This window comes from Pseudophryne corroboree, chromosome 9, assembly GCF_028390025.1.
Source record: "Pseudophryne corroboree isolate aPseCor3 chromosome 9, aPseCor3.hap2, whole genome shotgun sequence".
NCBI classification, from domain to species: Eukaryota; Metazoa; Chordata; class Amphibia; order Anura; family Myobatrachidae; genus Pseudophryne; species Pseudophryne corroboree.
The window spans coordinates 227,635,987-227,648,432 of NC_086452.1; the positions used below are offsets into that span (position 1 = coordinate 227,635,987).

The following is a 12,446-nucleotide window of genomic DNA, read 5'->3' on the forward strand; positions in this document are numbered from 1 at the left end:
CTGCTTCTTAGTCTCCCAGTGTGTGTGTGTGGGGGGTGGAATGTGGGGGTGTAAATGGGAGTCTCTTGAGTTTTGGTTAGTTTTATTTTTCCTGGTTCCCTGCATCAGTTGGAAAATCCCAGCATGAAATGTTGATGCATTTTGCAAAGATTCCACTATTTTCAAATGTACAGTCAGTTTTTTCCGAACCATTCTTGTTTACTCATTGACGGCAAGACGGCATATTACTGGTTTCCACTAAAGACTGGTTATCCTGTGTGTTTTGTTTTTTATATAGAGTTTCAGCTTGTGCTGTTACTTATGGTGAGGCAGCAACTTCAGTGTATTATGTTTCGCAATACAAGGAAAAAATGATTCTAATCACTGGCTTGCCATTTCTGCGGCAATGTCACTATATTTCTTAGCGGTAATGGTTTTCTGAAAGCATAATCCTGCTGCATTAGTGTCCGTACAGATGTGTCCCCATATTGTACATCTAGCCTCAACACGTCACACAGCGTGAGATGCATGGTGCGAGTGAGCCTCCAGGTTCCGTGCAACTCTGCTAGCATCGGGCGTCTTTTTTTGCCGAAAAAACGCAACGTGACAAGTACGCACCAGGAGACTATGCTGATTACTTTGATATGGCAATTGTATACAGAGGAGGATTTTACCTATGGGCTACAGCCCACCCCCCATCACCACCACTGTTACCCTTTTCATACCGCACAAATAACCCGGTATATTGCCAGGTCGACACGGGTCGCTGTGCGGTGTGAAAGGGCCCATGGCGAATTCCTGGGTCACCTGACCCGGTAATTCAACCTGGGAATGTGTTATTCCCGGGTTGAATTCCGGGTCAGTGGCAGTGTGAACTGGTTGTCGGCTTGATGCGACCCGGGAACCGTTCACTACATGAGGAGATGCGGCGCAGAGATGAACTCATCTCCCAGCGCCGCCCCCGTTGCTATGGCCACCCGATGCGGCATAATGCCAGGTCAGGGAGCCAGTTGTTAGGGTCAAATGCCGGGTCCCATCCGGTAAGGGCCCGTTTCCAGTTACCGGGGGGACCCGGCATTAGCGATGTGGAAGGGGTATGTGACTGGCAGTGACTTCCTGTTAGAAGTCCTACCTGCCATTCACCTTCAGGACAGGCAGTGCCATTGGGAGGTGTTTCCTCCCTTTGGGACTGCTAGGTCAGGCTGCGATTAGCAGAGAGCTGGCTTCTTCTAGGAAGCCCTCCCTGCCTGATCGTCAGCCCAGTTCGGCTTCTGTGGGCTACAGATGATGCAGTTCATAGAAGCCGGGGGTTTGCGCATGGGTAGTGACACAGATATGTACAACTGTCGCATATCAAATTAATCAGCACAGTCTCGTGGTGCATCCTAGCCGCATTGTGTTGCAACTAAGATGCAACACAAGTGAGTAGGGTACGCATCCTTCCCTATAGATCTTCTGGTGGAGGTCACACATGGTCCTGTTACAAAGAAACTGCTACGCACACAGTTTGGGGCACTGCATAGTGAGTTGGGGTACGAGTTGCAGAATATCTGTATCTTCTTCTCTGGGTCCAGTGAGCTATACAAAATGAAACGGATGTAAAACATTTCTACACATTACCTGTTTTCTTTTTTCTATACATCGACTGGAGCTGAGAAACTTTTGATCACTACAAATCATAAAAACACTGAAGACAGAGGATTAAGAAAATCACTGTGGATACACAAAGAACGTAAACTTTATAATTCATTGTTAGTGAGCGCTCATACGAGTATTTTCTCCTGTCAAAATTCTTGTGTATGTTCTGTTAGGTGTGGTGACACCTTTTAGGGGGGATTTATACGTTAGAGCAGCTTGTTTTGCGCACATCTCCATTTTTTCCTTTTTGTACAGAAATCCTGACATGACCAGCTGGGATTACTAGGTTGAGGATGACAACCACTGCTCTAGAACATAGGTTCTCAATCTCAGTCCTCAGGACCCCAAGCAGTCAGTGTTTTCCAGGTAACCCAGCAGGTGCACATTTTTAAAGGCCCACAGGTGGAGCTAATTTTCTCTTACGTCCTAGAGGATGCTGGGGACTCCAAAAGGACCATGAGGTATAGACGGGATCCGCAGGAGCTTGGGCACACTATAAAGACTTAAACTGGGTGTGAACTGGCTCCTCCCTCTATGCCCCTCCTCCAGACCTCAGTTAGACTTTGTGCCCAGGAGTGACTGGACACACACTAGGGGAGCTCTACAGAGTTTCTCTAAAAGACTTTATGTTAGGTTTTTTATTTTCAGGGAGACCCTGCTGGCTACAGGCTCCCTGCATCGTGGGAGTGAGGGGAGAGAAGTCAGACCTACTTCTTCTTAGTTCAAGGGCTCTGCTTCTTAGGCTACTGGACACCATTAGCTCCAGAGGGTTCGATCACTTGGTTCGCCTAGCTGCTTGTTCCCGGAGCCGCTCCGTCAATCCCCTCACAGAAGCCAGAAGAAAGAAGCCGGGTGAGTATTAGAAGAACCGAAGACTTCAGTAACGGAGGTACAGCGCAGCGGTAGCGCTGCGCTCCAAGCTCCCACACATTCACCAACGGCACTCACAGGGTGCAGGGCGCTAGGGGGGAGCGCCCTGGGCAGCAGTTACTGAGGTTTTGGCTGGCAAAAAAAAAAGGGATATACAGTGTCCGATCACTGTATAGAGTATCCCCGCCAGTTTACAGATTCAAATTTTAGCGGGATACAGCGTGCCGTGAAGGGGCGGGGCTTAGCCGCACATTACTCACCAGCGCCATTTTCTCCTATCTCTACAGCGCTGCAGAGACGCTGCCTGGACCTCCAAGCTCCTGCAAGTACATGGGGAGGAAAAACGGGGGAGGGGCACATAAAATTGGTGTTTTTCAATTTATATTGCCGGCGCTGAGCATATTTCTAGCTTCGGTTAGTGTATGGGCGTTGGGGGTGTGAGCTGGCATACTCTCTCTGTGTTCTCCCTAAGGGCTTCTCTGTGGGTCTGTCCCCGAGTTTGTGGACTGTGTGAGGGTGAGTGTGTCGGCACAAGGGGTCGACATGTCTGAGCCTGGGTGTTACTCCCCGGAGGAAGTTATGGGGGCTGCAGAAAAAGATTTAAGTATGTGTCTGTCAGCACAGCCGACGGCTAATTGGATGACTATGCTGAGTACACTGAATACAAATGTGGCTTTATTGTCAAAGAGACTGGATAAATCTGATTCTCAGACACAAACATGGAGACAGTGGGTGGAGGACGCATTGTCTCAGGTACAAACAGTCTCAGGGTCACAGAAGCGTGCTTTTAACCAGATGGCAGATACAGGTACCGACACGGACTCTGACTCCGATGTCGATTTAAATGAGGCTTCTTTGCATCCAAGAGTTATCAGTACATGATTATAGCCATTAAAGATGTTTTACGTATATCTGAGGAACCTGCCGTTCCTGACACAAGAGTTTGTTTATTTAAGGGGAAAAGACCTGAGGTAAAATTTCCCCCCTCTCATGAAATGAATGCGCTTTGTGGAAAGGCTTGGGAGTCGCCTGAAAAAAGGTGTCAGATTCCCAAGCAAAGTTTGATGGCTTATCGTTTTCCCTCTGACGATAGGGAAAAATGGGAGTCGTCTCCAAATGCGGACAAGGCTCTATCCCGATTGTCCAAGAAGGTGGCACTTCCGTCTCCTGACACGGCTGCCCTCAAGGATCCGGCGGATCGTAAGCTGGAGACGACTTTGAAGTCCATTTTCGTCAATACTGGGGCATTGCTCAGACCTGCTGTGGCGTCAGTATGGGTGAGTAGTGCTATTGCAAAGTGGGCTGAAAATTTGGCTTCTGATATGTATGCTCTTGATAAAGTTAATATTCTTCTGACTCTTGGTTATATTAAGGATGCTGCAGATTACCTAAAGGATGCGGCGAGGGATGTTGGTCTCTTGGGATCAAGAGCCAATGCCATGGCGATTTCGGCCAGGAGGGCGCTGTGGATTCACCAATGGAATGCTGATGCCGACTCCAAGAAGAATATGGAAGCTCTTCCTTTTAAAGGTAGTGTCTTGTTCGGTGAGGGCCTGGCTGACCTGTTGTCGACCGCTACGGCGGGAAGAAGGCACCCCATCAGCAGATGCAGTCCTTTCGGCCTAATAAATACAAAAGAGGTAAGGGCTCGTCCTTCCTCGCTTCAAAGGGTAGAGGTAGGGGAAGGAAGTCGCCTGCAGTATCAGGCACCCAGGACTAAAAGTCCTCCCCTGCCTCTATCAAGTCCACCGCATGACGCTGGGGCTCTCCTGGGGGAGTCCCTACCGGTGGGGGGCCGTCTCCGATTCTTCAGTCAGGTCTGGGTTCATTCGGCTCTGGATCCTTGGGTCTTAGACATAGTGTCCCAAGGGTGCAGACTGGAGTTTCAGAAGATGCCCCCCCAACCGGTTTTTCGTGTCGGCCTTGTCAACTTCTCTTCCCGAAAGAGAGGTGGTAAGAGATGCGATACAAAAGTTGTGTCAACAGAGGGTCGTGGTGCCGGTTTCCCCGTCAGATCGGGGGAAAGGGTTCTATTCGAGCCTCTTTGTGGTGCCGAAGCCGGACGGTTCGGTCAGACCGATTCTGAACCTAAAATCCCTCAATCCATACTTGAAAACTTTCAAGTTCAAGATGGAGTCTCTTCGAGCGGTGATCTCCAGCCTCGAACGGGGAGATTTTATGGCGTCAGTCGACATAAAGGATGCTTACTTACACATCCCGATATTCCCCCCTCATCAAGCCTTCCTGAGGTTCGCGGTACAGGATTGTCATTACCAATTTCAGGCGTTGCCGTTTGGGCTTTCCACGGCCCCGAGGGTTTTCACCAAGGTAATGGCAGAGATGATGGTCCTCCTGCGCAAGCAGGGGGTCACAATTATCCCGTACTTGGACGATCTCCTGATAAAGGCGAGGTCCAAGGAGCAGTTATTAAGAAATGTGGATCTCTCCCTGTCGGTTCTGCGACATCACGGTTGGATACTAAATTTGCCAAAGTCTCAGTTGATCCCGGCCACTCGGCTGCCCTTCCTGGGCATGGTCCTGGACACGGAGATACAGAGTGTTTCTTCCGGAGGTCAAAGCTCTGGAAATCCAGACCATGGTCAGGGAGCTCCTGAGGCCGGCAAGTGTGTCGATTCATCAATGCACTCGGGTACTAGGGAAGATGGTTGCGGCTTTGAAGCCATTCAGTTTGGCAGGTTTCATGCCCGGGTGTTTCAGTGGGATCTGCTGAAAAAATGTTCCGGGTCTCACCTGCACGTGCACCGGAAAATAACTCTATCTTCCAGAGCCAGGATTTCTCTCCTGTGGTGGCTGCAAGGCTCTCACCTTCTAGAAGGACGCCGATTCGGAATCCAGGACAGGGTCCTCCTGACAACAGATGCAAGTCTCCGAGTCTGGGGCGCAGTCACGCAAGGAAGAAATTTCCAGGGAAAATGGACAAACCAGGAATCTTGTCTCCACATAAATGTTCTCGAGTTGAGAGCCATTTACAACGGCCTGCTGCAAGCAAAGAACCTTCTTCAGGGCCTCCCTGTCCTAATCCAGTCAGACAACATAACAGCAGTGGCGTACGTAAACCGCCAAGGCGGAACAAGGAGCAGGGTGGCTATGGAGGAGGCCACAAGAATCCTACGCTGGGCGGAACAGCACGTGAGCGCTCTATCAGCAGTCTTCCTCCCGGGAGTAGACAACTGGGAAGCAGACTTCCTCAGCAGACACGATCTCCATCCAGGAGAGTGGGCTCTTCGTCAAGAGGTGCTTGCAGAAGTGACAAAGCGTTGGGGACTTCCTCTGATAGACATGATGGTGTCTCGCCTCAACAAGAAACTTCCGAGGTATTGTTCCAGATCGAGGGACCCCCAGGCCAGCGCAGTGGTCGCCCTGGTGTCTCCGTGGGTGTTTCCGTCGGTGTATGTGTTCCCTCCGCTTCCTCTCATTCCGAAGGTGCTGAGGATCGTTCGACGAACAGGGGTTCAGGCGATACTCGTCGTTCCAGATTGTCCACGGAGGGCCTGGTATCCGGATCTTCAGGAATTACTAGTGGAAGATCCCTGGCCGCTTCCTCTACGAGAGGACCTGTTGTTGCAGGGGCCCTGTGTGTTTCCGGACTTACCGCAGCTGCGTTTGACGGCTTGGAAGTTGAGCGCCAAATCTTAGCTCGGAAGGGTATTCCAGGGGAGGTCATCCCCACTCTCCTTAAAGCTAGGAAGGAAGTTACGGCAAAACATTATCACCGTATTTGGAGGAAATATGTTTCATGGTGTGAGACCAAAGCAGCTCCGGCGGAGGTGTTTCACTTGGGTCGGTTTCTCCATTTTTTGCAGGCTGGCGTAGATGCAGGCCTGAAATTAGGTTCCACAAAAGTGCAGATTTCGGCTTTATCTATTTTCTTTCAGAAAGAATTGGCCGTCCTTCCCGAGGTTCAGGCTTTTGTGAAGGGAGTGTTGCATATCCACCCTCTATTTGTGCCGCCGGTGGCGCCGTGGGATCTTGAAGTGGTCTTGCAGTTCCTTATGTCTCACTGGTTTGAACCTTTGCGTAAGGTTGAGTTAAAGTTTCTCACTTGGAAAGTGATCATGCTTTTGGCTCTGGCATCGGCCAGGCGAGTGTCAGAGTTGGCGGCCTTGTCTCACAAGAGCCCGTATTTGATTTTCCATTTGGATAGAGCGGAATTGAGGACTCGTCAACAATTTCTGCCGAAGGTGGTTTCTTCGTTCCACATTAACCAACCTATTGTGGTGCCTGTGGCTACGGATGCTGTGGCAGTTCCAAAGTCTCTTGATGTTGTAAGAGCTTTGAAAATTTATGTCGCCAGAACGGCTCGTACTAGGAAAACAGAAGCTTTGTTTGTCCTGTATGCTTCCAACAAGATTGGAAATCCTGCTTCTAAACATACTATTGCTCGCTGGATTTGTAATACGATTCAGCAGGCTCATTCTTCGGCTGGGCTAGCGTTGCCGAAGTCGGTAAAGTCCCATTCTACTAGGAAGGTGGGCTCTTCTTGGGCGGCTGCCCGAGGGGTCTCGGCACTTCAGCTTTGCCGAGCAGCTACGCGGCCGGGTACAAACACATTTGCTAAGTTTTACAAGTTTGATACCCTGGCTGAGGAGGACCTCATGTTTGCTCAATCAGTGCTGCAGAGTCGTCCGCACTCTACCGCCCGGTCTGGAGCTTTGGTATAGACCCCATGGTCCTTTTTGGAGTCCCCAGCATCCTCTAGGACGTAAGAGAAAATAGGATTTTAATACCTACCGGTAAATCCTTTTCTCCTAGTCTGTAGAGGATGCTGTGCGCCCGTCCCAGTGCGTACTGTTACTTGCAGTTGTAGTATTACTGGTTGTATTTGTTTACACATGGGTTGTGTATTAGTTTATTCAGCTTGTCGCTGTTGTTAATTCATACGGTTATCTGGTTTTACACTAATCAAGTTGTACGGTATGTTGTGGTGTGGGCTGGTATGTTTCTCGCCCTTTGTTTAAACAAAAATCCTTTCCTCGAAATGTCCGTCTCTCCTGGGCACAGTTCCTATAACTGAGGTCTGGAGGAGGGGCATAGAGGGAGGAGCCAGTTCACACCCAGTGTAAGTCTTTATAGTGTGCCCAAGCTCCTGCGGATCCCGTCTATACCCCATGGTCCTTTTGGAGTCCCCAGCATCCTCTACGGACTAGGAGAAAAGGATTTACCGGTAGGTATTAAAATCCTATTATTTAACTTGTGATTTTGTGAGTAGACCTCTAAAATATGCACTGTGTGTAGTCCTGAGGACCAAGTTTGAGAACCTGTTCTCAGATTGTAAGCTTGCGAGCAGGGCCTTCCTACCTCTATGTCTGTCTGTTTTTACCCAGTTTTGTTCTATTACTGTTGTCCTAATTGTAAAGCGCAACGGAATATGCTGCGCTATATAAGAAACTGTTAATAAATAAATAATAATAAATAACATAGCAACAGCCAAACGTGCTTCCATTATCTATCTGACTGATGGTGGCTAATACTAAATACTAATTGGTTGATTTGATATGGTTTGGATCAATGGTCTTATGTAGTATTTTGTGGACTTTGCAGTAAAAAAAACTCCCCCCCCCCCCCCACCCCCTGCAATGGGGCATCCTCTACATTCATGTAATCTGCAGGCAGTTCTCTTATACATGGTCTTGTCAACCACCAAGTCTATGGTTCCAGGGCAATGGTATTGTGTCACTTGGTTGTATGATTTATGAAAGAGTTAAGAACAATATTTCTTTACGGTTTATTTTCTTTTAATTGATTACTTGTATACCATTATGTCTAATAGCAGATGACACTTTTGTATTGCGAAGTATTTTCATCCATTTAATATACCACATTGCAAGAATGTATGGCTTGTATGGTCGGCCGATCTGGATGTGGTATGGAGGGTCAACCAGACTTAGGTCGACAGTGTCTAGGTCGACCACTATTGTACGACATCAAGTAGGTCGACATGGTTTTTAGGTCGACATGACAGGTCGACATGAGTTTTTTACATTTTTGGTGTCGTTTTCTCCGTACAGTGACCAGGAACTTCAATTAGTGCACTGTGTCCCCTCGCCATACTTTGGGGTTCAGGTTACCGTTCCAAATTGTAGTCCATGTGGATCGTGAAGGTTGAAAAAAGTAAAAAATTCAAAATAATAATGTGAAAAACTGATGTCGACCTACAATTGTTGACCTAGAAACCATGTCGACCTAGATATTGTCAACCTAAGTGTGGTCGACGTAGAGACCGGATACCGGCCGATCTAATGTTCTTCTGGGTCTAGGACATTTCCCTGCCTGCAATATATTTTGTTCTGTGTATAATTTGCATGTTGACTTAGAGAACTGCTGATGAGCGGGACAGTATGTTTCCTGCATAGACAGACAGATGTACGATTTTTAGGATTGCTGATCAAATGGAAAAGCTGACCTGTCACAAGGGGGAATGTGAAAGAACAGCTTTTATATACCCTTGGGGAGAACATCAAACTGCAAGAATATACAGGATTGTGGGGCAAGAATACACAGGACAAAGAGCCTCAAGCCTGTATCTAAAATATCATGCAGCCCAGCCTGGCCAACAAAGTTACAATGTAAAATATTTCACATTTTAGGAGGGGATATTGAGAAATGAACATAGCTAGTGACTATTTCATCTTAAGGTGCATACACACTAGGCGATAATAGTAAACGGCGTCGCTCATTTTGTCCTTCCTTAGCGACGTAGATTACTATATTGCCCAGTGTGTATGCCACTGCCGCCGAGCGATGCGCGGCCCCACGGGTCGTTAACGACCCTCAAGGCCCGTACACACCAGTGTGTACGGCCGATACGTCTGTGAACTCCGTCGTTCACAGACGTATCGCGTCGGCCGCGCAGCACAGCCGACGGCCAATATATCTACCGATATATTGGCGCGTCGCTGTGTGTGTACGGGGCGGTCGGCCGACCGCCCATACACATGCTGCGGCGGCCGGCGGTGATTGACAACTTAACTGGGCGGGCGTGTGTACACGCCCGCCCAGTTCATGACGTCAGTCCCCGACGGATCGATCAGTGTGTATGCTGAACACACTGCTCGATCCGTCCATAGATATATCTGCAGATCAATTGATCTGCAGATATATCTATTAGTGTGTACCCACCTTCACTGTCCGCCATGCATACAGTTCAATTTGGACTGTCCAAAAGCTGCATGTATGGCCGTGACGTCACTGAGCGATACGGTTGTCATATCGCTCAGCGTGTGCGCGCTGCCACCGACCGGCCCGGGAGGGGAAACACTAGGCAACGTCGCTCATAGACCACATCGCCTAGTGTGTACCCACCTTTAGAGATGTTTTGATCTTGTGGATCAAAATGTTTTGTGATGTTCCTGAAATATGCTGATTCCCAAATCAGCAGGATTGTGCCATCCACAAAACAAGTTCAGCCCCTTTTGGCAGATTTCCATTTAAAAAGAGAATGTTAATATACTAGTCATGAAGGGGTTACTACCGACCTTCTGTTTGTGGAACAACTGGAGGGGGTCTTGTTTGTAAGATCCTGGGCAGGCGCAGTGGTATGTTTGGAATGGTCGGTGACACCCATCTGCTGGTGGTTTTTATGGGAACAAGCCGCTTCTGTTTGTACTTCTGAACACAGGCCCTGTGTTAACCATTTATGTGTCACTGTTATCAAGATGGGTTTCTGCTTCTCCAGTTGCTTAAATTTAACCTCAAACTGGTTCCAGACAGACACAGGGTTAAACATAACATGTGGCTGTTTGGCATGTAACACGCTCTGCTCTGTTTTACCTATAGCCTGTACTGCATACTCAGTAGCTGTAATACTGTGCACGTCGATGTACAGACGACTGCATGTACATGTCCTTGCTTCCTCCATGTTATTGACTACTGGAATGCCTTATATTGCTTCATAGGATTCCTGTTGTTGCATACAGCTGTTGCTATAAATGACAGTACTGTTAAATTAAATCTAAACAGGAATATGCTGGGTTAGACTGAATACAACTGAGCATGTATATACGAAATGGATATTCTTGATATGTAAGCACTGTTTCATTTCAACACTATGGACACGGATTGCTGTTCCGAAACAGAAATTGTATCTATCTATATTGCAAGTTTTCTCCTGCACTTCATAGCGATGTACAGGAAAAGTTACAATGCCTGGGATACAGTAACTGGCTGATATGTGCACAGCTAAGAATCGTGGTGCTGCTCAGTGGCTGATAGCCAGTAATTGCTAACAGCTTGAATGCCTACCATGGGCTGCAGTCATCGAATAGTAGCTGTAATCTAGTGACAGCAGGGGCGGTTGCAGGGATGGTGGTACACTGTGATAAATGTGGTATATAATCAATCTACTACACATCTGATGAAGCGGATGTAAAAAAAACTATCCATGACAAGTTTAAGGCTAATGTAGGTAGTTTAACTGGTCTGCATCTGTCTTCCACAGTTATGACGTATACAAAGATGAAGCTGCTGTGAATGTACTATATAATCCTACATCTGCAGCAGCCAACTCTTTACAGGTGCCTTCTGGAAGTGATTAGCAGTTTAGCACACTCATAATAGCTGTGTCTGGAATAAATATATTCTTTCTAGCATTAGGCTGGCTGTACCTGGACCAGTTTACAGGGGAGGAGCCCAACTGTCTGGTAGCTGGATTGCCTCCACACACTACACCAGGCCTGGCTATCCTGTGGCTCCCCAGCTGCTCTGGAACTACACATCCCTGCATGCAATGCCATAGTTTTACCATTGGGGAATTCTAAAACAGCTGAAGAGCCACAGGTACGATGTATGGAGGCGATCTTCCATTACAGCCGGAAGTCCAGTGGATCGGACAAGTTTGATAATTGAAGGAACAATCCAGACAGTCAGTTCATCCAAGTTGCTTAAATTTATGTTTAACTAATTTGTATGAACGACAGGTTTTGTTAGTTTTCCAGTGTTTGGGAGCAAATGGTCGATTGTCATTTGCTCTCATCCATTACCAGATTTTCATACCAACCAGCCAGATCTGGCAGATTATCTGCCAGATAATTGTATAGTGCAGTGGTTCTCAAACTCGGTCCTCAGGACCCCACATAGTGCATGTTTTGCAGGTAACCCAGCAGGTGCACAGGTGTATTCATTACTCACTGACACATTTTAAAAGATCCACATGTGGAGCTAATTATTTCACTTGTGATCTGTGAGGAGACCTGCAAAACATGCACTCTGTGGGGTCCTGAGGACCGAGTTTGAGAACCTGTGGTATAGTGTATACCTAGCTTTACTTGCTCTTTGCTGTATTCCTGTCTCAGATGTGTGCCCTATGTCTGCCTCTTGCAAGCCTTGATAAATACTTGAATCTCCCAGACACTATTATTTTATTGACTGGAGCTATTAAAATTCTGGGCAGTGAGTCTTATAATAGCTGTAATTACGTCTCTACTCTGCTTGAACCCCTAATTACACAGGACAGACAACAACTTAATTAAGCAGTGGTGCAATTAAAGCACACAAGAAAATTGTAAGTCTCAAAATTTTCATATGTAAGTTCAGACTGGAAGAGAAGTTGGAATCTATCCAAATAATTGTATCGGAAAATGTTGACAAAATTTAGGTTTAAAAAGAAAAGAAGCTTTAATTCTTCCACTGCCGTTGGCACAGAAAGTCAGTGTCTGTGCTATATAATTAAAACATTTTAATTAAAGGTTGTTTGGGTAGTAAGCCTCTAAAGGTACATCAGAAATAAGATCCATTTTATATTGCGGAAATGTCACCCTTCCCGGTAGTGCACTTTCATCGCACAGTTTAGCAAACATACATGTAATCTGCATTGTGTATATATTTATGTGTATAATATAAATGTGATGTGTTATTAAGCACAGACTTCCTGGCCCTGTCGTAACAGTAATGCTGGTCAGGCTGAGGACTACCAAGATGGCCAAGCACTGGAACCATTGCAC

General features: G+C 47.2%; 1 protein-coding gene across 4 annotated transcripts in view; it reads left to right on the plus strand.

Moving 5' to 3' along the window:
* The window catches only part of CAMSAP2 (calmodulin regulated spectrin associated protein family member 2), a 286,395-nt gene that overhangs the window by 115,633 nt on the left and 158,316 nt on the right, over positions 1 to 12,446 (plus strand). The window contains exon 1 of one of the 4 annotated variants that reach the window (XM_063940145.1): positions 11,685 to 11,748. The exons of the other annotated variants lie outside the window; for them this stretch is intronic. The gene's annotated coding sequence lies outside the window, so the exon portion shown is untranslated. Of the gene's footprint in view, positions 1 to 11,684; positions 11,749 to 12,446 lie in introns of those variants that run through there. 4 annotated transcript variants of the gene reach the window in all.